This window comes from Perna viridis, chromosome 1 (genome assembly GCF_037379345.1).
Source record: "Perna viridis isolate PV_CMFRI_1.1 ecotype Kerala chromosome 1, ASM3737934v1, whole genome shotgun sequence".
NCBI classification, from domain to species: Eukaryota; Metazoa; Mollusca; class Bivalvia; order Mytilida; family Mytilidae; genus Perna; species Perna viridis.
The window spans coordinates 50,998,572-51,021,583 of NC_142445.1; the positions used below are offsets into that span (position 1 = coordinate 50,998,572).

The window sequence follows — 23,012 nt, forward strand, 5'->3', positions numbered from 1 at the left end:
GTTCAAATGAGATTGTATGCCGTTGTTAAATGTTCATACACTGCATTATGGACCTTTTTGTTTTTGTTTTGTTTTTAAATAACTATATGAAAAGCTTTAAACAGAAAAACAGAACAAACAAACAAAACAAAAACAAAACAAAACAAAACAAACAAACAAAAAAACAAAACAACAACAACAACAACGTCTTATTGACATTTATGTTTGTGAGCAGGGAAAAGGTCAACCACCGATACATTGAATAAAGGTCACAAAAAGGAGTGTGATCTACAGTTTCAAATTAATGCAAACTTGAAAGAAAATAAAACAACTTTAATGAAGAAAACAAAGACAAACATACATAACTGATTGTTAAGGCTTCCTTTGAAAAAGAATGAAAATGGAATATTCAGTATAATAAAATAAATAACATATAGCTTTTAGGGTGATAGAGAGTTTGTTACCCCCTGAAAATACATTGTCACTCTCGGCTTCGCCTCAGGGTGACAACGATTTTATCGGGGTAACAAACTGCTCTATCACCCACTTAGCTATGTGTTATTTATAAATTATATCACTGGCTTTTCCCCTATACCAAGAAACGCCTCGATTGTCTCAGGGTGGCGTGCTAAGTTTGAGTCAATTGTTCTCGCCCAGAACTGCATGAAATATTTACCATACTAGTGAGCAAACTTTGCTTTCTTGATGATACCCCTATAGGGTCCATTGAAGGGGTGGTTCAAGGAATCATTTGGTATTGCTTTTTTACATTAGTTTTTTTTTTTAATTGTTTATGACCAAGTATTATCAAGCTGTTTGAAGGAGTACCTTTATCTTTTTTACTTTTTTTTTCTTTAAAATGTTACAATTCTTTTTTAAGAGTAACAAGTAATTTACAAAGATAATATCGGAATTGAATTATATCACCCTTGTGTGTATTTTGACGAGGCCTTCTTTGTGATTGGTGTCTGTGAGCTGCATTATTGTAGCTAGACTATTACCGGATTTATATTCACTTGCAATCTGATGTGTGCCACTTTCGGTGCAGGACATACTAACCCTTCCGGTTATATCATTTTATGTGTAATATATTTTAATCGGTTCGATACATTGTGATTGTAAATCGTCTCACGTTCAGGCCATGTCTTTTTATTGTTTTGATGTATTTGAATTTTCCCACTGCAGATGTTTCGGTTTTTGCCGTTATCTATATAACACCGTATTCAGATATTGTATGTTTTAATTGTATAGTTAACAAAGTACGGAACATTCAGCGTGAAAAATTTAAATGTACATTAAATTGGAGTTGAGTAAATATTGATTTAGAAATAATCATTGTAACGCTTGTTTGATTGTCGTTTGGACTACAAAAATCCCTGATAATAACAGACCGTCATAATCACTTTCACTTCTCTTTTTTGCTTTCGAAATATGACAATGAAGAGGTAAGCTGTTCAATTTTAATAGTTCATGCAATAGTTGATTTTGAAACATTTCAATGGAGAGGTAAGCGGTTCTATACACTTTATAACAGATTTACTGAATCTTGTGCTGAAACATTCGACGGGATTTACAACACATTTATTGCAAAAATACTCGTTACTGAAGAAATAGTTCTTGGAGGGGGTAGATTTGTATTTATTTTAACATGGGTATAGCATTTATATTCGATTATTTAACATTATTTTTGTGACAAAAAAAATCCCTAGGCGTAGGGAAAATAACGGCTGTTCCGTTTTACCTCCTCCGTGTGGAAGTTGGATTAATTAAGAAATAAACTATCTAAACAAACATCTATTGAATAAATATCAGTATCAGTATCAGTATAGTATTAGATAACCTCTCAGTAGTTAAATCATCGCGTGAACGTTTTTAAGTGTTTTGTCTCGAAGCGACAGCGAAAGAAAAGAGACAGTGCGCAGGTGCTAAGAATGGGGTTGCACCGACATATACTGTTTGACGATATGAAGACGTCATATTAGAATCTGATTTAATTTACTTATGAAGTTCTTTTTTGTTCGTTGAAGTGTTTTTCGACATTCAAACCCTATCGTAGCTTTTCAAAATAAACAGAATTTTAGAATAAAAAAAAACATGAGCTTATCAATACCCTATATAGGTTAGTTTTCGCATCTGTTTTCTTATTCCAAAGGAATATTCTTCGTTTGCCTGTGACTAGAAATGTACGATTCTGACAAATCGCTGCTTTGCTTATTTATCCAGATGAAAATTGTAATTCAACTTAGACGGCTTGTAAAATAAGGTATAAACAACGCTAGTTTCTAATATTGATGTGCAAATTACTTGTTGACATTAGACGATAGCAGCCATGGACACTTGTTTTGAGATTTTCTCCCCATGTGTTTTTTTTTTATGGAATAATATTTGCGCAACTTTTATGAACTACAGCAGACAGAGATTAAACAACGGTTGGTAGTTTTTGGCCGTCGACCTAATGTAATTTTCTCATATTTTATTTTTGTGTATGTGCTCAAGATGTGGCTCGAAATGACTTTTAAAGTGAAATCACTGTTTTTCTTACATATGCGGCTAAGCAGAATATTCGAAGTCTCAAATTTTACACAGTCGTGGTAATGAAATACAATTTGTCTAATACAGGCAATTAGCAAAAAAATTGTTCTCATCATTTAAAAACTGATTTAAAAAATCGAACAAATGAGTTTTTGGTCATCAGAGAATGACGCATTTAACAGAAATGTAACACAATTTAAAATTCAAAATATTTCGGGATTTTTTAATCATACTTACAATAAGGTCAATTTTTAAAGTCATAAACTTTGTGCCGACAAAAGTCCTCATAACAATTTTGTTTCTACGCTAATCACCAATGTCTCCTCATATATTATATAATATTATTAGCCATTGCAGACATCCACTTTCATACTAGCAACGTTTAGTGTTCAAATATCCCTTAATTTTAATTAAAAATATACAAGTGTGGACGCAGACTGGTATGCCCGAAGAGCAAAATCGTGTGGTCCTGAATGTATTTGCATCGGTTGGAAACCAAACTGTTGTGATATTGAACAGCAATTGATGCCCTGAGATGGGAGCTGGGCACTCCAATACTTCTATTATAAGGGGGTGCCGCTGTGAATCTGTAACCCCACCTCATTCAAATGCAATATATCTATTTTCGTAACTAAAAGATTCTATCAAAGTTTCATTTAATTCCATCAAGTGGTGTAGGAGGAGTATAATTAAGATTTATGTATAATAAGACAAGGTATATACATATACATTATAATTCTTCTTTCCTGAGGGTATACTTGCATGAATGTGTATTTAAAACTACATTTTTAAAATAAAGTTGACCTTCTCTAATTCGTGGCGCAGCTTTATTAGAAAAAATCAGAAAACTAAACAGAAGTATGACTAAAACAAATCTAATCGAAAGAAAAAAAAAATATCACAAAAATCAACAAGATTTCACTCTCTTAATGAAAACCTAAAGGAGGTAATTATACCTTGTACTTTACCTTTTCCAATATAAAATGTTCGATGGAATATTTTTGATAATATTATTGATAAGGAAACGAAATATTAGTAGTGTCAAAAGGCCGATTCTGCCCCACATGCAGAAATCCTGCATAAAATCCCCAACCCCGACGGCCAAATGCAAACGGACGGCATTATGACTTTCGTACAGAGCACGAGTCAGGTCGCCCCAGAGGATAGTGGGGATGTGGATAAGGACACCTTAAAGAGAGGTGTGTCACAGATTGAAATAAATAAAGGGATGGCATCCAATAGTGATAATATGGATCGCTTCCAGGATTTCTTTCTGGAGAATCAAGAAGATTTGGAGGATACCATTCCAACCCCAATCCCCAAAGGCAGCAGCAGTGCTGCGATAACCCCAACATGGCGCAGACGGATAAGCATACCCAGATGTGCCAAAATTGTGGTGTGCAGTCCACCAAGCCGCGATTTGAGCATCAACCAGATGGGGAGCAGAAGACCACCTGCGATTATCCACTGAAAAGGAAGAAGGAACAGTTCTGCAAGAGCAAGCCCGGGATGGGTGGTCGCTGCTGGAGGCATAGCAAGCAACCACGCCAGCAGGAGGAAGAGGTCGTCCCAGTCGAGGGGAAGATGGTGGTCAAAGAGACCATGAAGACCCTCCGTCAAATAGCTAAGGATGAGGGTCTGAGGGGATTCAGTAGGAAGAGCAAGGAGGCCTTGGTGAAGCTCATCGAGGAGAAAACCGCCCGTAAATTTACCCGTAGGGAAGTCTTCAGCAAGAAGCAGCTGAAACCACTCGCCAAGAATCGCGGGCTCACCAGGTACTCCCGGCTCAAGAGAGAGGATCTACTCCAGCAGGTGGAAGAGAGCATCAGAAGCGCCCCAGTCGAAGAGGAGATCAAGATCACCGATAGGCGTCAGGCACTGAATGGGGTATTTGGCACGGTCGTCATCGAACCTTTGAAGCCGCACGACGTGGCCACTTTTCTGAAGGTAAGTCGAAGTACCATCACCACGACCATCTCCGATGCGCTTGCTCAAAAGAAGGGATTGAAGGTGAACTTAGTGCTTCTTGCAGAGCTGGTGAGGACCAACCCCGCGGCCGGAGAAAATACCTACATCACCCCTTACTTCGGATCACGCACGACAATGATCGTAGAATCTGACGACCTCGAATCGGAGATCGCCTACATGATTGTGAAGATCAAGGAAAGTATGGTAAAGTACATGCGTGAAGGTAGTGGGTGGACTTTCGGCAGCGTCGAGAAGCGAGAAATCCACCTCAACCAATTCAAGCCGCTCAAGGGGGCCTCCTTCATACCGACCCCATCAGCACTCGCGAAAAAGAAAGCCATTATCAACGTGCGGAACGAGGATCAGCAGTGCTTCAAGTGGGCGATCCTCTCGGCACTCCATCACGAGGAGGTGGATCAGAAACATGCCAATCGCCCCAGTCAGTACGCAAAGTGGGAGAATGAGCTAAAATTCGAAGGCATCGACTTCCCGGTTTCGCTCAAGGCAATCGAAGGGCAGAATCCTGCCATCAACGTCAACGTCTTCGGCTTCAACGGCGTAAAGAAGGGTGAGGATGAGGAAGAGGATCTCCAGGTCTATCCCCTCAGGATATCTAAGAATACGGGCCCCACCCACGTAGATCTCCTCTTCCTGACTCGCGAAGGCAAGCAGCATTACTGCTGGATCAAGAGCTTCTCTCGACTCCTGAGCTCTCAAATCTCAGAGCATGGTCATGAGCTCTTCTTCTGTCGCAGATGCCTCTCCCACTTCTCCAGGCAGGATCTCTTGGACGATCATATGGAATATTGCAGCCAGAAGGATGCCATCAGGATCGAGATGCCGGAGGAAGGATCCGCCATAGCCTTTCACAACCACAAGAAGCAGATGAGAGTCCCATTCGCGATCTATGCGGACTTTGAATGCTTCACGGAGAAGATCGATACCTGCCAGCCCGATCCGACTAAGTCTTACACGAAGCAATATCAGCAGCACCGACCATCAGGTTTCTGCTATCGCGTGAAGTATGCCCACGGCGAGTACAAGGAATCGGTCGTCTACTGCGGGGAAGATGCGGCTAAGAAATTCGTGCAGTGCATCGAAGAGGAAGTGCAGGCGATCAGCAAGATATGCAAGGAGAAGAAGTCGATGGTGATGAGCGACGATGATAAGGAGGGCTTCGAAGCAAGCACGCACTGCCACATTTGCGGGGGTGAATTGGAAGGGGATAAGGTGCGGGACCACGACCATCTTACCGGGAAGTATCGGGGCGCGGCACACAATCACTGCAATCTAGATTTTCAGCTTCCGAAGCACGTGCCCATCCTCTTACACAACCTGAGTGGGTACGATGCCCATCTTTTTGTGAAGGAATTCAAGGGAGGGAAGATCACCTGCATCCCCAATACGGACGAAAAATATATCAGCTTCTCGAAGCAACTAGAAGATGGTCTGGAAATGAGATTCATCGACTCGTGCAGATTCATGCTCAGCTCCCTCGAAAATTTGGCGAAGAATCTCACACCCGATAAATTCAAGGCGGTTAGGGAATGCTTTGGCGATAGGTATGAGCTAATGATTAGGAAGGGGGTCTATCCCTACGATTACGCCGATGGGCCTGCCAAGCTTGAGGAGACCCAGCTCCCACCCAAGGAAGCTTTCTTCAGCACGCTCTCCGGAGAGCATATCAGCGATGAGGACTATGCGCACGCTCAGAGAGTATGGGAGGCCTTCGAGTGCAAAACCCTGCGAGATTACCACAATCTCTACCTAGAATCCGACGTGGTCATACTGGAGGATATCTTCGAGGATTTCAGGAATATCTGCATGGGAAACTATGGGCTTGATCCTGCCCACTACTTCACATCCCCAGGGCTAGCCTACGATGCCGCCCTCAAAACCACCGGCGTCAGATTGGAGCTGCTCTCCGATCCAGACATGCTCCTGATGTTCGAGAGGGCAACCAGAGGGGGCGTCGCCATGATCTCCCATTGCCACGGCAAGGCCAACAACCCCTACATGGTCGACTACGATAGCTCCCAACCCACCAAATATCTCACTTACCTCGACGCCAATAATCTCTACGGTTGGGCGATGGCACAGCCCCTTCCCACGGGAGACTTCTAGTGGATGGAGCTGGAGGAGATTGAGAAGAGTATCCTGACGATCACGAGTACGGAGCCATGGTGGAATGCTATCTGGAATATCCGCAAGATCTTCACGATGCCCACAATGACTACCCTCTCGCGCCGGAAAACGTGGAAATCGACAAGGTGCGCAAGCTCGTGCCTCATCTGGGCAAGCGTGAAAAATATACCCTCCACTTTCGAAATCTCAAGCTCTACTTATCGATGGGCATGAAGCTCGTCAAAGTCCATCGCATCATAGGGTTCAGGCAATCCCCCTGGCTCAAGTCTTAATCGAGCTGAATACGAAGCTCCGAGCTGCAGCCAAGACCAACTCCGAGAAGGAATTTTTCAAGCTGATGAATAATTCGTGTCTTCGGCAAGACGATGGAGAATATCCGAAAGCGCGTCGACGTCAGGCTAGTCACCACCGAGAAGCAGGCCCTGAAGCTGGTGGCCAAGCCCAACTTCGATCGCCGAGTCGTCTTTACCGAGAATCTAGCAGCCGTCCATATGAAGAAGACCAAGCTCAAGTTCGATAAGCCCGTCTACCTAGGAGCGTGCATCTTGGATATCTCGAAGCTCCTGATGTACGACTTCCACTACGGATTCGTGAGGACGACGTACGGCGATAAGGCCCGACTGCTCTTCACCGACACCGACAGCTTGGCCTACGAAATCCAGACCGCCGACTTCTACAAAGACATCGCGCCACACGTCCAGGAAAAATTCGATACGTCCAACTATCCGGCCGAGCATTCCTCCGGCATCCCTACTGACGTGAATAAGAAGATCATCGGAAAATTCAAGGACGAGTGCGGCGGCAAGACCATGACCGAATTCGTGGGGCTCCGGGCAAAACTATACGCCTTCAAGATGGACGACGGTAAGGCTACGAAGAAGGCGAAGGGAGTCACCAAGAGCGTCATCAAGCGCAGCATCGCCTTCGAGGACTACAAGCGCTACCTCGACACACAGCAGGAGATCCATCGCCCGATGAATATCATCCGGAGCCATCTCCACCAGATCTACACGGAGCAGATCAACAAGATCGCTCTCTCCGCCAAAGACGATAAGCGCCACATCCTCCCCGACGGCATCAGCACCCTTGCCCACGGACACTATCGGATCACTCACGGCACCAATTGAGGTAAGGCCCCTTCCCTCTGCATTTAGCAGGCTCTGACGGGTGCGGATGCCCATCCCGCACTTAGCCCGTACCTAGATAAATGAGCAGCATACGCGTGCACGGCCTCCTTCTCCCCCATAAGCCCCTCTCCAACGTAGAGCTCGAGGAAGCCACCAAAGCCCTAGGCATCCATCGATTCAGAGGAGTATTCATGCGTGATGCCCTACCACCCAACCCCCACCCCACCGAATACGGCATCCTGAATCACGACGATCGCGATGATCCCGGCACGCACTGGACGTGCTGGCATAAGCGTGGAGGATTCAAAGTCTACTTCGACCCCTATGGCCTGCCCCCACCCGACGAGATGGTCAACTATCTGCGGCCGGAGATTCGATATAATACCGATGAGCTTCAGCGGCGTGGCGACGTGGTATGCGGACACTTTTGCCTGCACGTCTTGAAGCTCCTATCGGAAGGTCGGACGCTCGAGGAGGTGATCTTCGGACTATAGATAAATGGATAAGTTTGGATCTCACTCGAGAAAGCGCATGCCCGTCTGGCGGATGCTCCAGGATCTCGATATGAATGATAATCGCATCACTAGTCTGGGATTGCCACGGGATAGCTCGGACGCGGTCACGAAGCGATGGGTCAATCAGCAGATGAAAGACGGTATGAAAGACCTCGAAGAGCTAGATTCGGAAATGAATCAGATGCAGATGATCATCAAGCGGATGCAAAGGGAGTATGACGCATCCATCAAAGACCTTACCAAAAAGCTTATGATCGTGGAAGATGGCAAAGTCGATAAGTCGGAGCGCGTCTTGACCAATGGCGGCTTGATGACTAAGGACCTAGATATGCAAAAATATCACCTGCTTAATCTCCCACTCCCCAGGACTGATAACGAGCCCATCACCAAAGCCCTTTATGATTGCCTGCAGCAGGATCTAGACGCATTAAGGGTCTTCGTCGAGCTGAAGCATGCATAAATCAAGACTTTCTGGTCTCCCTTGATCGAGACCGGAAAGCCTGGGGGGATCATTGCCAGTCGGACTCCTTGACCCAGGAATTGAAGGTTTTGGGGTATCCTCTCCACTTAACGCGGATTTCTTTCTTCCCATTCCGGATGCGTCGGCTCAGGATTTTCTCGATGCGGAAGATATCCTGGTCGGTGCGCTGAAGCTCGGGCTCGTAAAAGGACCCCTTGATTTCCTCACCCTTATAGTCTTTGAGACGATAGGTGGGCGGCTGCGTCGCTAGGGCCTGGGCGATGGTAAAGATCTCTTCCGTCCAGCGTGGAGTATATCCCTTCTCGAAGATGCCCTTCTTCTTGGTGATCCGGACCTGATCGCCGACGTCGAATCGCTGAGGCTGCATGGGTGGGAGGTCTCCGTAGAGATTCCAGAAGACCTTGGCCTCGTGCTCTTTCTGGCTGGCGGCGATTGGGGTCATCTTGATGGATCGATGCTTGGAGGTATCATACTGGCGGACGAGATCGTCCAGGACGGGAAGGTAGGAGCGCGTGGAATTGGCCGAAAAGTATTTGAACATCTTCTCCTTCATGGTACGATTCCAACGCTCCACCACGCTCGATTTCTCTTCGTTCTCGGTGGAGTAGAGATCGACGTCGTGCTTCAGGAGCAAATCCTTCACGTCGCGATTATAAAATTCCGTGCCCTTATCGGTCCATAGCTTCTCGGGCGAGCGATCCTTGAAGACGGTCCGGAAGGCATCTCGCACCGTGGCGCCTTTCTTATCCTTGAGCGGCACCAACCAGCCGTACTTGGAGAAGACGTCGATGATGCTCAAGAGGTATTTGAAGCCTCGATTATCGCGGGAGAAGGCGCTCATATCTACGAGATCGGCAGCTCAGGTATCATCCACGCCGGCTACCACCACGCGGCGTTTCTGAAATTTGGGCCGGACTGGCTTGTGCAGCTCTTCGGCTAGCTCATCCGTCCATCGGACTTTTTTTTCCCCACGCCCAGCCCAAATCGTGCATTGGTGCCGATGATGGGTCTGACGATGCCACGTTCGAGGCGCTCGCGTGCGGTGGGATTTGGGATGGCATCGAGGGAGGCTAGCATCGTCTTATCGCAGATCGAATTGCGTGCGGCCGTATCCTTATGCTTGGCGTAGCAAAGATCGTGGCGATAGGCGGCCTCATCGACTCGGTTGATGGGTCTGGACCAAGGTTTGGGGGTGCCGTCGGCATTGAGTCGCTGGCTGAGTCTGGTCCCCGGACCGGTGAAATTATGCCCCGGCAGATGCATCTCGACGGGCAGCCGATTGATCATCTTATTCATGAGTCCGGCGCCACTCTCCGTCTTGATGAATTCCGACTTCCGCGCACCGCACTCGGCGCAGGTCCCCACCTTCCGTCGCCGCCGTCCGTCATCGCTCGTGATCACGGCGCGATTATTCGTCTCCGTCTTCTTCTTGCACTTCAAGCAGTACATTCCCATTTTATATAGATAAATGGACGTTGAAGACCTTACCTACGATGAGCCCGCCGCGAGTCGTCGGCATAACCACTATCTCCTCCCGCAGCGATCCATCCGAGATCTGATTATCGGGAAGTCAGACTGCGACAAGACGACTCTGCTGAATAATCTCCTCCTACGCGATGGATGGCTCGATTACGATCGCCTCTACTTCTTCGGAAAATCGCTCCACCAGCCCATCTATCAGCTGCTGCGGCAGGCGCTGGGGAAAGGATTTTCGAAAGACGATATCCGCGACCTTCTCTCCATCAAGGATCGCTATCCCCACTCTCTGGTCGACGTGGTGCAAATGATGAAGCCGCCGCCCAAACCTAGCGGTATCGAACCCTTCTTCTTTGAGGAGGCGAGCGACGTGCCCGATCCCCGAGAGCTCGATCCCGCCCGCAAAAACCTCATGGTCTTCGACGACTTGATGCTGAGCAAGCAGAGCAAGTGCGAGGATTACTACGTGCGCGGTCGCCATAATAACGTTGACTGCTTCTACCTCTGCCAAAATTACTTCAAGCTCCCGCGGCAATCGATCCGGGAGAATGCCAACTTCATCTGCCTCTTCGAGCAGGACGCTAAGAATCGCGATCATATCCGCCGGGACCACTGCGGCGATCTCACCCAGCCCAATTCGATGCCTTATGCCACCACTGCTGGGCTAAGCCTCACGGATTTATGACCATCGATCTCACGAGCCCCAAGACGGCTGGAAAGTATAGATGCAATCTAGAAGATTTCTATCGAGTCTAAGATAAAGAATGGATCACTTGAAAGAATTTTTCCTGGAGAATCAGTTCGAGCTAGAGAAAGGTTGATCTCCATCGATCGCTGAGTTAAGGGGATACCTCTTGGATATACTCTCCAAGCCTCCCCGATGGCTGGATAGGTGCGAGGGGTGCTCTGCGGATCACTATTTTGGCCGATACGGGGAAGAGTGTGAGTGCAAACTTCTCGGCGATATCTGCCACCCCTGCATCCGCCAGCATCTGGACGAATTTGGAAAGTGCGAGTGCCGCTGCCGCCATAGCCTTGAGGATGGCTTCTGCAATAAGTGCGGACTCACGCTCATTCGCCGCATCGATCATCAGGATTTCGAAGGAAGGATCTATAATCCCCACTATCGTCGCAACCCTAAGCCGCCGCCCGGACCCCAGTGCTGCATCAAGACCATCCGCGGCCATCAGTGCACGTATCCCTCCATATCGGACAGTGATAAGTGCAAGAGGCATTCGAAGCTTTTCCCTGAGGCATGCAGCCGGTGCGGAGTCTCGATCGCCCGCGGTAAGGCTTTGCATCACGAGGAGACTATATACGTAGCCAAATTTGCCACCCTCTGGTCGGGCGTAAAAGTGAGGATGGTGGGGGAGTACGATCTCCTCAAAGGCGTGAAGAGGATCGACCGCGAGCCCTTCTGCTCCTCCAAATGCATGGAGAGTGCGTAGGATCTTCGGGAATCCACGGTTTTTGCATCCCGCTGAGGCAGGAGGCAAAAAGCATGGGAGATGGCTTGAACGCTATGGGGCGATTGATCCATCGCTTAGGGGCGTTCGATCCAACGCTATGGAGCGTTGGGGGCGATGGGACGAACGCTATGGGGCGATGGGGGTGAACGCTATGGGGCGTTGGTGATGCTATAAACAAAATGACGTTCATCAAGATCACCGACCCCAAGCAGCGTGAGGCGCTTGCCAGGGACTTGCAGGAGACCAAGCGTAGCATCCAGGCTAGCGATATACAGCGTCGTCTGGATAAGATCGGACTCAGCCGCGATCTCTCCAAGATATTCAAGCCCGTGGTCGAGACGCAAAAGGAGACCGCCTCCCAGATCACCAAAAAGATCGAAGATATCCCACTCGCTCTGCCCGCTCCGGTGCCTGACCTTCCTCTTCCTCTCCCTGCTGCTGAGAGCGATTGTTTGTTGTTGGGGTTTAACGTCCGAGCAGCAATATTTCAGCTATATTCAGACAATGAACATGAAATGGATGATAAAATGAACATGAAATGAAAAAAAAAGGATGGGTCACAAGGATAATAGGGTCGACAAATTTTGATTGCCACTGGAAAAAGGGGGATGGGTAAGGTCGGGCAATTTAGCCTCCTGTGGCGGAGCGCAAAGGTTCCTACTCCTATCGAATACCACAGCACGGTTCTTTAACGTGCGAGGAACGTGGCATCTTTCCCAACACGGTGCACCACTATGGTTTGCGGTCAGGTTTTCCGTATTATAGCCTGACAACCCCAGCATGTAACACGCCAGGGGTACCCCATTCCACCATCTGGGGCACACATTCCAGTTGCTCTGTTGGCAGAGCGCCTAGCCCCCGGCTAGGTTTCTGAGCACTATTTAGTCGCCTTTTACGACAAGCTTAGCGCTGCTGCAGGCCTATTCTTTTAACACCCGGACCTGCACGGGGCTGCTGAGAGCGACGACGATCCGCTTGCCATCGAGCAAACATTGAGAACCAACCTCGGTCCGTGAGCCACCCATAATCTGCAGCTCAGTATGACTCCCAAGGCCGACCATACCTTTGGATTGCGAGTGGAAGACGACACCATCATGATCGGGAGTCTGCCAGTCACCTTCGATGGAGACGATATCCTCGTCGATGACGAGCGCTATAAGGGTACCCCCGGCCTATGGGAACTTATGGTCATGAAGCATCCCAAAGATTTCGAGGTGGATGACCTGCATACCTATGGAGATATCCTACGAGCATCCAATGCCATGTATCAAGGCAACTCTGCGCTCTCGCAGACCCCTAATGCCAGCAAAAGCCGGAAATAGAAGGAGATCGTCTCGTACCTCTATAAGCAAGATAAGTATGGGAGTGGGGTATCGACCGTCTTCCTACCCACGTGCTTCGACCAATTGCTGGATCGCCTCGATCTCTGCGCTGCCGCCTACCAGGCCGGAAATAATGGGGTGCGCAACGAAATCGTGGCCATCCTCGACGCCATGAGGAAGTCCGGTCATATCAGCAGGGGTGAGTACGAGAAGCTGCATCGGAAGCTCCTCTAAATAAATTTACGATGCCTTTAGTAGTGAATCACGGATATCGTCGGAAGTATGCCGTCGGCGGAAGAGGCCTTTTCGATACCATCGCCAATCTTGCCGGACGGGTGCTTACCTCCTCCGCCGCCAAGACGTTGGGTAGCAAGGCCGTGAGCGCCGCCTCCAATGCAGCTTTGAAAGGCGTGGAGAAAGGTGCGAGCAAGGCGGTGGACCACGTCGTCAATCGAGTGACCCGCAAAAAGAAGCCTCAAGCACCACCCGCCAAGAGGACCCCACAGCAGCAGACCCGTCTCAATAATCTCATCTCGGGCGGGGGCATCGCCACCATCCACGACTTCGTCCAGCGCTATAGATAAAAATATCATGGCCGATATTCTCTCTATCACCGAAGGATTGACTTTCGATGAAAGTCTCCAGGAATATCAGGTTCACGAATACGAACCTCAAGCCGGGGCGCAGCTGAATAATGCCGGCGCAGAGATACGCATCAATATCGAGACTCAGGATCTCTTCCTCCATCCCGCCGAAAGCTATCTCTTGATCGAAGGCCGACTTCAGAAGAATGATGGCGCTGCGTATGGCGACGCCGATCTCGTATCGCTCGTCCATAACGGTGCCATGTATCTCTTTCGCAGCATCAGTTACCGACTCTCCGGCCAGCAGATCGAGCATCTCAACGACCCTGGCATCGCCACCACCATGCTAGGGATGCTGACGTACCCCGACGACTTCTCCAAATCGCAAGGCCTCAACCAGCTATGGTTCAAAGACTCCACGGCCGATGCTGAGGCAGATAACGTTGGATTCGCAGCACGTCGCGGGTATATCATCACCAAGCCAGCCAATAAGGGGTCCTTTTCCTTCTCCATCCCTCTCAAGCACGTCTTTGGCTTTGCCGAGGACTACGATAAGATCGTCTACGGATTCAAGCACGAGCTCTGCCTGGTGCGCGATTCGGATGCCAATGCCATCCTCCGAGCCGCCGCCGTCAACGACGTGGCCAAAGTAGTCTTGAGCAAGGTCTCCTGGTTCGTCCCCCACGTCATCCCGTCCGACGAAAAGAAGCTGCGGCTCTATAAGACCATCCAGAGCAAGACCAAGATCGATTGCGGATTTCGCATGAGGCAGTGCGACTCCATAGCCGTGCCCCAGACCTCGCAATTTCACTGGCGCCTAGCCGCTAAAAGCGGGCGAGAAAAACCGTGATGGATCATCGTCGCCTTTCAGACCGAAAGGGGCAACGATCAGCTGCATAATGCCGCCGTCTTCGACCACTGCCGATTGCGAAATATCCACGTGACCCTCAATGCGGAGCGCTATCCCGCCGTGGACTTCAATGCTGGCTTCACCCAATGCAGGGTCGCCAGAGTCTATAAGGAGGCCGCCGAATTCCGCGAGAAATTTTATAGCATGGAAAGTCTGCTGAGCAATGGCGGCATCAATCCCTCAGACTTCATCGATCTCTATCCCCTATTCGTCATCGACGTGAGCCATCAGTCCGAGCGGCTGAAAGAATCGACGGTGGATATCCAGATCCGAGCCGACTTCGAGCGCAACGACCGTGCCAATACCCAAGCCTTCGCCCTGGTCATCTCCGATCGAATCCTTCAATTTGAATCCGACGGCCAGAAGATGAGCGTCGTCTTCAGAGGAGGCTTAGATAAATGGACGTTTCACTTTTGCGGAAAATCGCCACCAATACCGAGCCCAAGCACGGGTTCTCCTTCATCGTCTCTGGGAACGATAGCCAGATCTTGACTCGCTTCAACCCACCCCTCCAGCTGCGCGAGGAGAAATCTTACGAGATGGCCCTCGTGAATCTGGAGACCTACTACTCCATCCCCAATATTCATGCAGGTAATAATTCCTTCCGCTACTCTCCCGATGACGGGGCTAGCTGGTTTCCCGTCGAGCTGAGCACCGGCTCCTATGGAGTCGATGATATCAACGATGAGATCCAGCGGCAACTGCAGCTCCATAAGCACAAGGCTAAGATCCTTCTCGACGCCAATCGCGCGACGCTGAGAGCGACCCTCACTCTCGCCAAAAATTACCAAGTGGATTTCAACGTGCCCAATAGCATCAGTACGGTGCTTGGATTCGAGCGTCGGACGTATATCTACGACCGTAGCACCAACGGCTACGCGGAAGGAGAGAATATCGTCAATATCATCAGCATCAATAGCATCCTGGTGAATAGCGATATCATCCACGGAAGCTACGTCAACGGCACGCAGCAGTCCACCATCTATAGCTTCTTTCCCGCAGTCGATCCTGGCATGAAGATCATCCAGACTCCTAAGAATCTTGTCTACTTACCCGTGACCCCGAGGACCATCGATCGCATGCAGACGTATCTGACCGATCAAGACGCTCGTCCCATCGATCTGCGAGGGGAGAATCTCACCATCCGCTTCCATCTGCGTGAGGTATAGATAAATGGATTATCAAGAGTACGGTCTCAACTTGACGAAAGGTCAGGCAGAGAAGATCCAGCGTGCGGCAAAGAACGGTTGCCCCGTGAGCGTCCGATTGTCGCATGCCAACCTATCCGGCGAGCATAAGATGCTCCTCACCCGCCGTCAGATCCAGCGCATCGCCAAGCTCTTGCAGAGCGGTAAGGGTGGAATGGTCTTGGAGATGAGTCCGAAGCAGGTGAGGCATAACGTGCAGAAAGAAGGTGGATTCCTCCCCATGCTGGCAGGTCTCGCCTCTGCCGCGCTGCCCATGCTGGCCAAAACCGTGCTACCCGCTCTGGGCGTGGGCGTACTGAGCGGTTTGGGTAGTGCAGCCATCCAAAAGGCCGTGGGATCTGGATTGTACCTGAAGAAGGGTGGGAAAGTATGCTGCGTGATACTTCATGGTCGTGGTCTGTATTTGAGTCCAGGCACTTTGCCCAATACGTACGGCGATGGATTGTACTTGAAGAGCGGACGTCAGATCTACGACGGAAGTGGGCTGATCCTTGGACCCAATAGCCCCTTCAAAAGCATCCCCATCTTGGGCATGGTCCTATAGATATAGATAAATGAGTGATGAAGTGGATGCTACGATCGAGGATTTTCTGGAAGCTGAGATCTGCAAATACGCCCGCATGCTGCAGATCTATAAGCGACTGGATAAGGCGGTCTCCGTTGGACTAGGTGCGTGCTCCGTCGGCAGTCTTTTGCTGACAAGCGGCACCATGGGATCCGCTTTGACTGGTGTAGGCATCCCTGCCTCTCTCCCATTGGGTTCCCTCGCCTGCCTAAATGCCATCTTCACGCTCGTGCTCTCAGTGACCTCCAAGCGCATCACCAAGAAGGTGAAAAAGAATCGCGATACTTTGCGATTGGCGAGATCTTATCAGTCCCAGATCAATGGCAATGCCCCCACCCCAGTCATCTGCCTGAAGAATTACTACGATGAGAAAGATCAGTTGCGAAAACCTTCCACCACCACTTTTAGTGAAGACCTCACTACGCATGCGCCATAGGGAGGATTCTTCCAACGCGCGCCTCGCTCGGCTACGCCTCGCTCACCCCGCTTATTCCAGAATCCTCCAGATCAAAGTTTCAAGTGACCAAAAAAAAAAAATTTCCCAATCCAGTTATTTGGATTGAGAAATTGCGGACCCCTACCCCCAGATTTTTTTTTTTTTACTTCCTCACCAGATCGTACGAGAGGTACTGCTGGTTAGATTTTTTGCGGAGCTTGAATCCTGTGCTCCGAACGAAAGCTCCTTGCAAGGGACCCTTCTCTTTGTTGAGCGTTCGGCAGGCCCATACCCTGGTGGTTTCTCCGTCTCGATCCTTCAGGGTGAGGATTTTGCTTTTGCCGAATTTTCCATCCACTTCTGCCACCTCCAAGATCTTATGGATCACGCCGGTGGGTAAGTCCTTCCATTTGAGTGCTTCCTGATTCTGGTCCTGCACCTTCTCCTGGAAGGCGTCTTCGCTGATGAAGTCATCCCCCTCTGTGGGAATGTCAACGAATCCATTGTGTACGAAAGTCATAATTCTTGTATTTACCCTATGCTCAATAGGGATGCCGTCCGTTTGCATTTGGCCGTCGGGGTTTGGGATTTTATGCAGGATTTCTGCATGTGGGGCAGAATCGGCCTTTTGACACTACTAATATTGCTGTTTTTGTAATATTTTTCTATTATTTTTTTCTGTTTTTGCAATTAATATTTTATAATACATTAAAACAATAATGATTTACATATAATTCGCTCTGTTTTTAGGTTAAGATTAGATTTCATATTTAAAATAAAATAGTTTTTTTAAAATATTACTTGCAGTTACTGATTATCGTTAATTATAAGTTTTTTTTTCAAAAGGTTTAGCTGTTTAGCTTGTGTCATCATTTTTTTTAATTATTGTTCAACAGAGTACATTGACATCAACCCAGATCACGAATATATAATAGTGAAAGTGCCTTTATTCTACAAATGCTTTATGTCAGATCAAAAAATAAAGAAACAAGTTTCTAAATCCAAAAGGAAGCTTGGTATTGATTCTGGGAGATATGACCTCAACCTTTTAGGCCAAAAGCATGCATTTCATAGAATTGAACTATATATACATGTAACTCAAGTAAAAGGAAATGAATGTCTCTGATATTGCTCCACAATTTTTAATACCACTTAAGTTAGATTGGTTTTGAACCTTTAAGGAATGATGGGCCAAAAAAAGCACCAGACACCGACATTTTCTTGAAGTACCAGATACAAGTAAATTGATCTTTTTTGATTGTACTACAAGGTGTCGTTTTGGATTTTTTTTACTTGATCTGATTAAGAACTTGGAGTTAAAAGCAAGCATTTTCCTGATGTCTGGATGATAACTTGAGTAAAACAGAAGTGGTCTCTTTGAAATGATACCACAATGTGCCTTTGCTGCAAAGGAAAGTTCAGACTGATTTGAACCGAACGGGGGCCAAAAAGGGCCACATTGGTTCTGGTGAAATTCTTTTTCTCTGAAGGAAAGTTTTAGATTGATTTGAATCAAATAAGTTCCAAAAAGGCCATGTTGATTCTGGTTAAATTGCAGTCAAAATTCAAAGCCGTATCAACCTGGAATAGTGTGTTCATACTTTCAAGGTTCAACCCTGCAGTCATATGAAGCTGTCATAGAGGACGTATTTTACTGGGTTATGGGATTGTACGTTTTTTGAATATTTAAGAGTACAAAATTTAACTGTATGACCAGGGCAGTTTCACATTTTAATCATTTAAATTGAAATACATTTTGAACTAAATTTAACCATACAATTCAAATTACATTTTTAATTCTATATCATATATTGCTTTCAAAATGTGCGCAGTATTATTACTAGTCCAATTGGCACCGAGTATATGGTCCCAACACTTACACATCCATTTTAATGGTACTGACTTTTTTCAATGAAACGTTTTTCATTCAACAATATAGTCTTTATATGGAGAAATAAAATACTATTTTGAAAAATGCAGAGAGTATTCAAATTGTTTATCAATAGTAAACAAAGTCAAACTAACAATCTAGTTTACGGCATTATCCTAATTAAATACAGACTCGAAAATTTGGGTTTGATATTATCCTTACCTGAGCAGTAATCTTCGTGTAGCTCGAATAAAATCCATATCTAAAATGGGAAATGGAAACTGCTTTATGTGAAAAAAACTATATAGAAAATGTGCATAAAAATAGGAATGTTCAAAAGCGAGTGATTTATAATGTGACAAATATACCAAATGATTAGTTACAAGATGAAAATGTTATTAGTCAAATAAATTCATGTATTGTAAATATTGAAATTAGTAATGGTAATCAAATTGATATAGATAATGTTTATAACGAATTTATAAAAATCATGCAAACTGAGATGAAGTGCAAGCTAGAACAGAAAACAAAACTTTTAGACAGTTGTAACAATGAACGACGACGATTTAAGAAGCCATGGTGGTCAGATGAATTAACTTTAAAATGGAACGAGACGTGCCTTGTAGAAAGCCAGTATTTGAGTTGTACTGTCGGTGGTAATAAACTGTGTTACGAACTCTATTTTTGAATAAAAGAAAGGACTTTGATAAGCTTGTACAACAGAGGAAACGTATCTACTTGTGTCAATGCCAAGATGATCTATTAAATATGAACAATAAGGACTTTTTGGAGAAAAATTGGTAATATTAGTATTGGTAATAAAAGACAGTCCTTGTTGTATTGCCGTATGGTACTGTTACAAACAATATGGACTCTGTATTAAATAGAGTAATCAAGGGAACCAAGGTTATAGCGGTAATCAAAAGAATGCAATCCAGGGACAAAGGCCAGACATTGAAAGCAGACATACACAACAAAGAACATAAAGTAACTAAAATAATACATACAAAGTAACAAAAGCAAATGAGCAACTCGGACTCCACTAAAAACTGGGAGCATGGACCAGGTGCACTGGTAGGGTAAGCGTCCTCTGCTTTTCTAGAAACACCCGCCGAGTTGCTCATAAAAAGTCAAGTCCGGGATGGACAAACGAGGAAAGGAAAACTATGACCCGTTGAATAAATCAGTTTTCATGGTGCAGATGGATACACCATAACGATCCACGAGTTCATGATGACGACCATAAAACTTCTGTAGTGATGACTTCAATCTTGTAGCAACATAACCCTGTTCCAGAAGCATATTTGTTAGAGTTCTAGCGCGATACAAAATGTCTGCGTAGTTTCGGCAAGCTCTGGCATAACGTATGAGTTGTGATATGAACACTCCATACGCAGGTGCTGAAGGGATGTTGCCACAGATGAAAGGAAAGTTGACAATTCTGAATGAAATGTATATAAATATATGGAAAAATTGTTTTTGTAATTTACTTAATCAAAATTCCAACAATGAATTAGCTACAAATGTAAATTTGAATGTTGAAAGTAATATAGTATGTGATTTTCTAAACAAAACAATTATGTTTGAAGAAGTTTTTAATGTTGTCATGAGTGCCAAAAATGGTAAAAGTGCTGGTATAGATTTAATTCAGGCTGAATTATGTTAAAATTATACAGTTATTAACATCTTAACAAAATTGTTTGATTTGTGTTTTAAAACAGGTAAAATTCCACAAATTTGGAACAAAGGTATTATTACTCCTATTCCTAAATGTTCTACCTCAGATCCAAGAGATTCATTGTCATATAGAGGTATTACTTTAGCACCATGTGCATACAAACTTTATTGAAGTGTATTGAATAATAGATTGGTAAAATGGTTAGAAGAAAGGGAGATAATCAATGATGAACAAAATGATTTTGTTAAAGGAAGGAGTTCAATTAATCATGTGTCCACTTTAACATCAATTATTGAAACTAGAAAGAAATGTAAATTATCAACTTTTGTTTCATTTATAGATTACAAAAAGGCACATGATTCCATAGATAGATCATTATTGTTCAATAAATTAAATGATTTGGGTTTAAGTACTAAGTTTATGTTTGCCTTGAAAGCCATTTATTCAAATGTAGAGTGTTGTGTTCGTTTGAATGGCAATACTACTGATTAGTTTAATGTAAAAACTGGTTTGAAACAGGGCTGTGTTTTGTCAACTGTAATTTTTAATATTTCATTAATAATTTAATTACTGATGTAAAAGAATTAGAGCCCCGTGCAGGTCCGGGTGTTAAAAGAATAGGCCTGCAGCAGCGCTAAGCTTGTCGTATAAGGCGACTAAATAGTGCTCAGAAACCTAGCCGGGGGCTAGGCGTTCTGCCCACAGAGCAACTGGGATGTGTGCCCCAGGTGGTGGAATGGGGTACCCCTGGCGTGTTACATGCTGGGGTTGTCAGGCTATAATACGGAAAACCTGACCGCAAACCATAGTGGTGCACCGTGTTGGGAAAGATGCCACGTTCCTCACACGTTAAAGAACCCTGCTGTGGTATTCGATAGGAGTAGGAACCTTTGCGCTCCGCCACAGGAGGCTAAATTGCCCGACCTTACCCATCCCCCCTTTTTCCAGTGGCAATCAAAATTTGTCGACCCTATTGTCCTTGTGTCCCATCCTTTTTCTTTCATTTCATGTTCATTTTATCATCCATTTCATGTTCATCGTCTGAATATAGCTGAAATATTGCTGCTCGGACGTTAAACCCCAACAAACAAACAAACAACAAAAGAATTAGATATTGGTATAGATATTGGTATAGATATTGAAGGTCAAAAGGTTGCTATGTTGTTATATGCAGGTGACTTAATTCTTACGTCAGAAAATGGAGAAGATATGCAAAAACTGCTAGGTGTTTTAACTTTATGGTGTAATAATGATTGCTTGAATTTTAATAAATCCAAAATGATTCAATTTAGAAATCAATCAATACCAAGATATGAATGTACTTTCCAGATCAATGGTGAAAATATAGAATATGTATCAAGTTATCAATATTTGGGACTGGTTTTAAATGAATTTTCAGATTATAATGTAATGGCCAAAGCAGTGGCTAAATCTGCTCGTCGAGCTCTAGGTTTCCTTATTGTAAAATGTAAAACTTACGGCGGTTTCCAACATAATATTTTCACTAAACTATTTGACACTTTAGTTGGGTCAGTAATTAATTAAGGCTCAGCAATTTGGGGCACGAAAGAGCTCTCCTGTATTTCAGCAGTTCAGAACCGAGCCATGAGATTTTATATGGGGGTTGGAAAATACACCCCGAATGATGCAGTAGCTGGTGATATGGGTTGGAAACCTTCATACGTTCGACAATGGGTTAACGTTTTTAGACACTGGTCTAGATGTAGTAAAATGGATGTAGATAGAATTAATTATAAAGTTTTTAAGTGGTTTATTAGAAAAGGAAGTTATAGAATTAAAAACTAGAGTCACCAAGTTATGGAAATGTTAAAATTTTATAATAAGGAGCACATTTTGTAATATAAAAGTAAATATATTTGATAAGAGTACCATATGTCAATTAGAGGAAAAAAATGTTTGATAAATATAAAACTGGTGTAACAGAATGAGTCAATATGGCCAAGGTGATAAACTAAGAACATATAAATTGTTTAAATTTTCATATTTTACTGAACAATATTTGTTGCAAAATATACCTTCACGTTTTCGTAGTGCATTTGCAAAATTTAGATGTGGTGTAGAACCTTTAAAAATTGAAACTGGTCGTTATGAAAAGTTAGCATTAAACGAAAGATTATGTCTCAGTTGTAATGATACAGAGGATGAAAAACATGTATTATTAACATGCCCATTGTATGATGATCTAAAGACAGTCACTATTTTTAGATATTATAGTTATAATGAATATTGTCTTGATGATGATAAATTTATATTTTTATCTAACAATGAAAATGTATGTAGATTAGTTGCCAAAACCTGCCATAGTATTTTGCTGAGAAGAAATAGCATTTTATATCATTAATCTATGATACTTTTTTTGTATAAATCTTACCTTTTTTTAACTGTATTTAAGATGTATATATTACTATGTCCTCAATAATCTCTCATAATTCTTTTTAGAATGGCTCATGCATTTTAATTTGTACGTTTTATCTCTTATTGTTATCATGTTTTATATGAATGTATTTGGTGAGGCTTTAATAAACTATTGAATTGAATTGAATTGAAGTGAATTACAATAGATAATCGATCAGGTACCATTAACCAATTAGCAATATGTAGATAATCGGTTGATAATTTGACCGACAGTGAAACTATTATGACCTTATCTTTAGGCTAACTAGGTAATCACTGGGCTATACACCTAATGTACGTTAGCACTAGAAAGCCACTGGGGAATTTAGAAA

The 23,012-nt window shown here is 45.0% G+C and overlaps 1 protein-coding gene and 1 pseudogene across 1 annotated transcript in view; both read left to right on the top strand.

Moving 5' to 3' along the window:
• The first annotated feature begins 1,400 nt into the window (after positions 1-1,400).
• Positions 1,401-23,012, top strand: part of LOC148629239 (uncharacterized) — a 46,647-nt gene continuing 25,035 nt past the window's right edge. The window contains exon 1 of the mRNA XM_088546736.1: positions 1,401-1,424. The gene's annotated coding sequence lies outside the window, so the exon portion shown is untranslated. The remainder of the gene's footprint in view (positions 1,425-23,012) is intronic.
• LOC148629240 (uncharacterized) lies at positions 21,676-22,801 on the top strand (annotated as a pseudogene).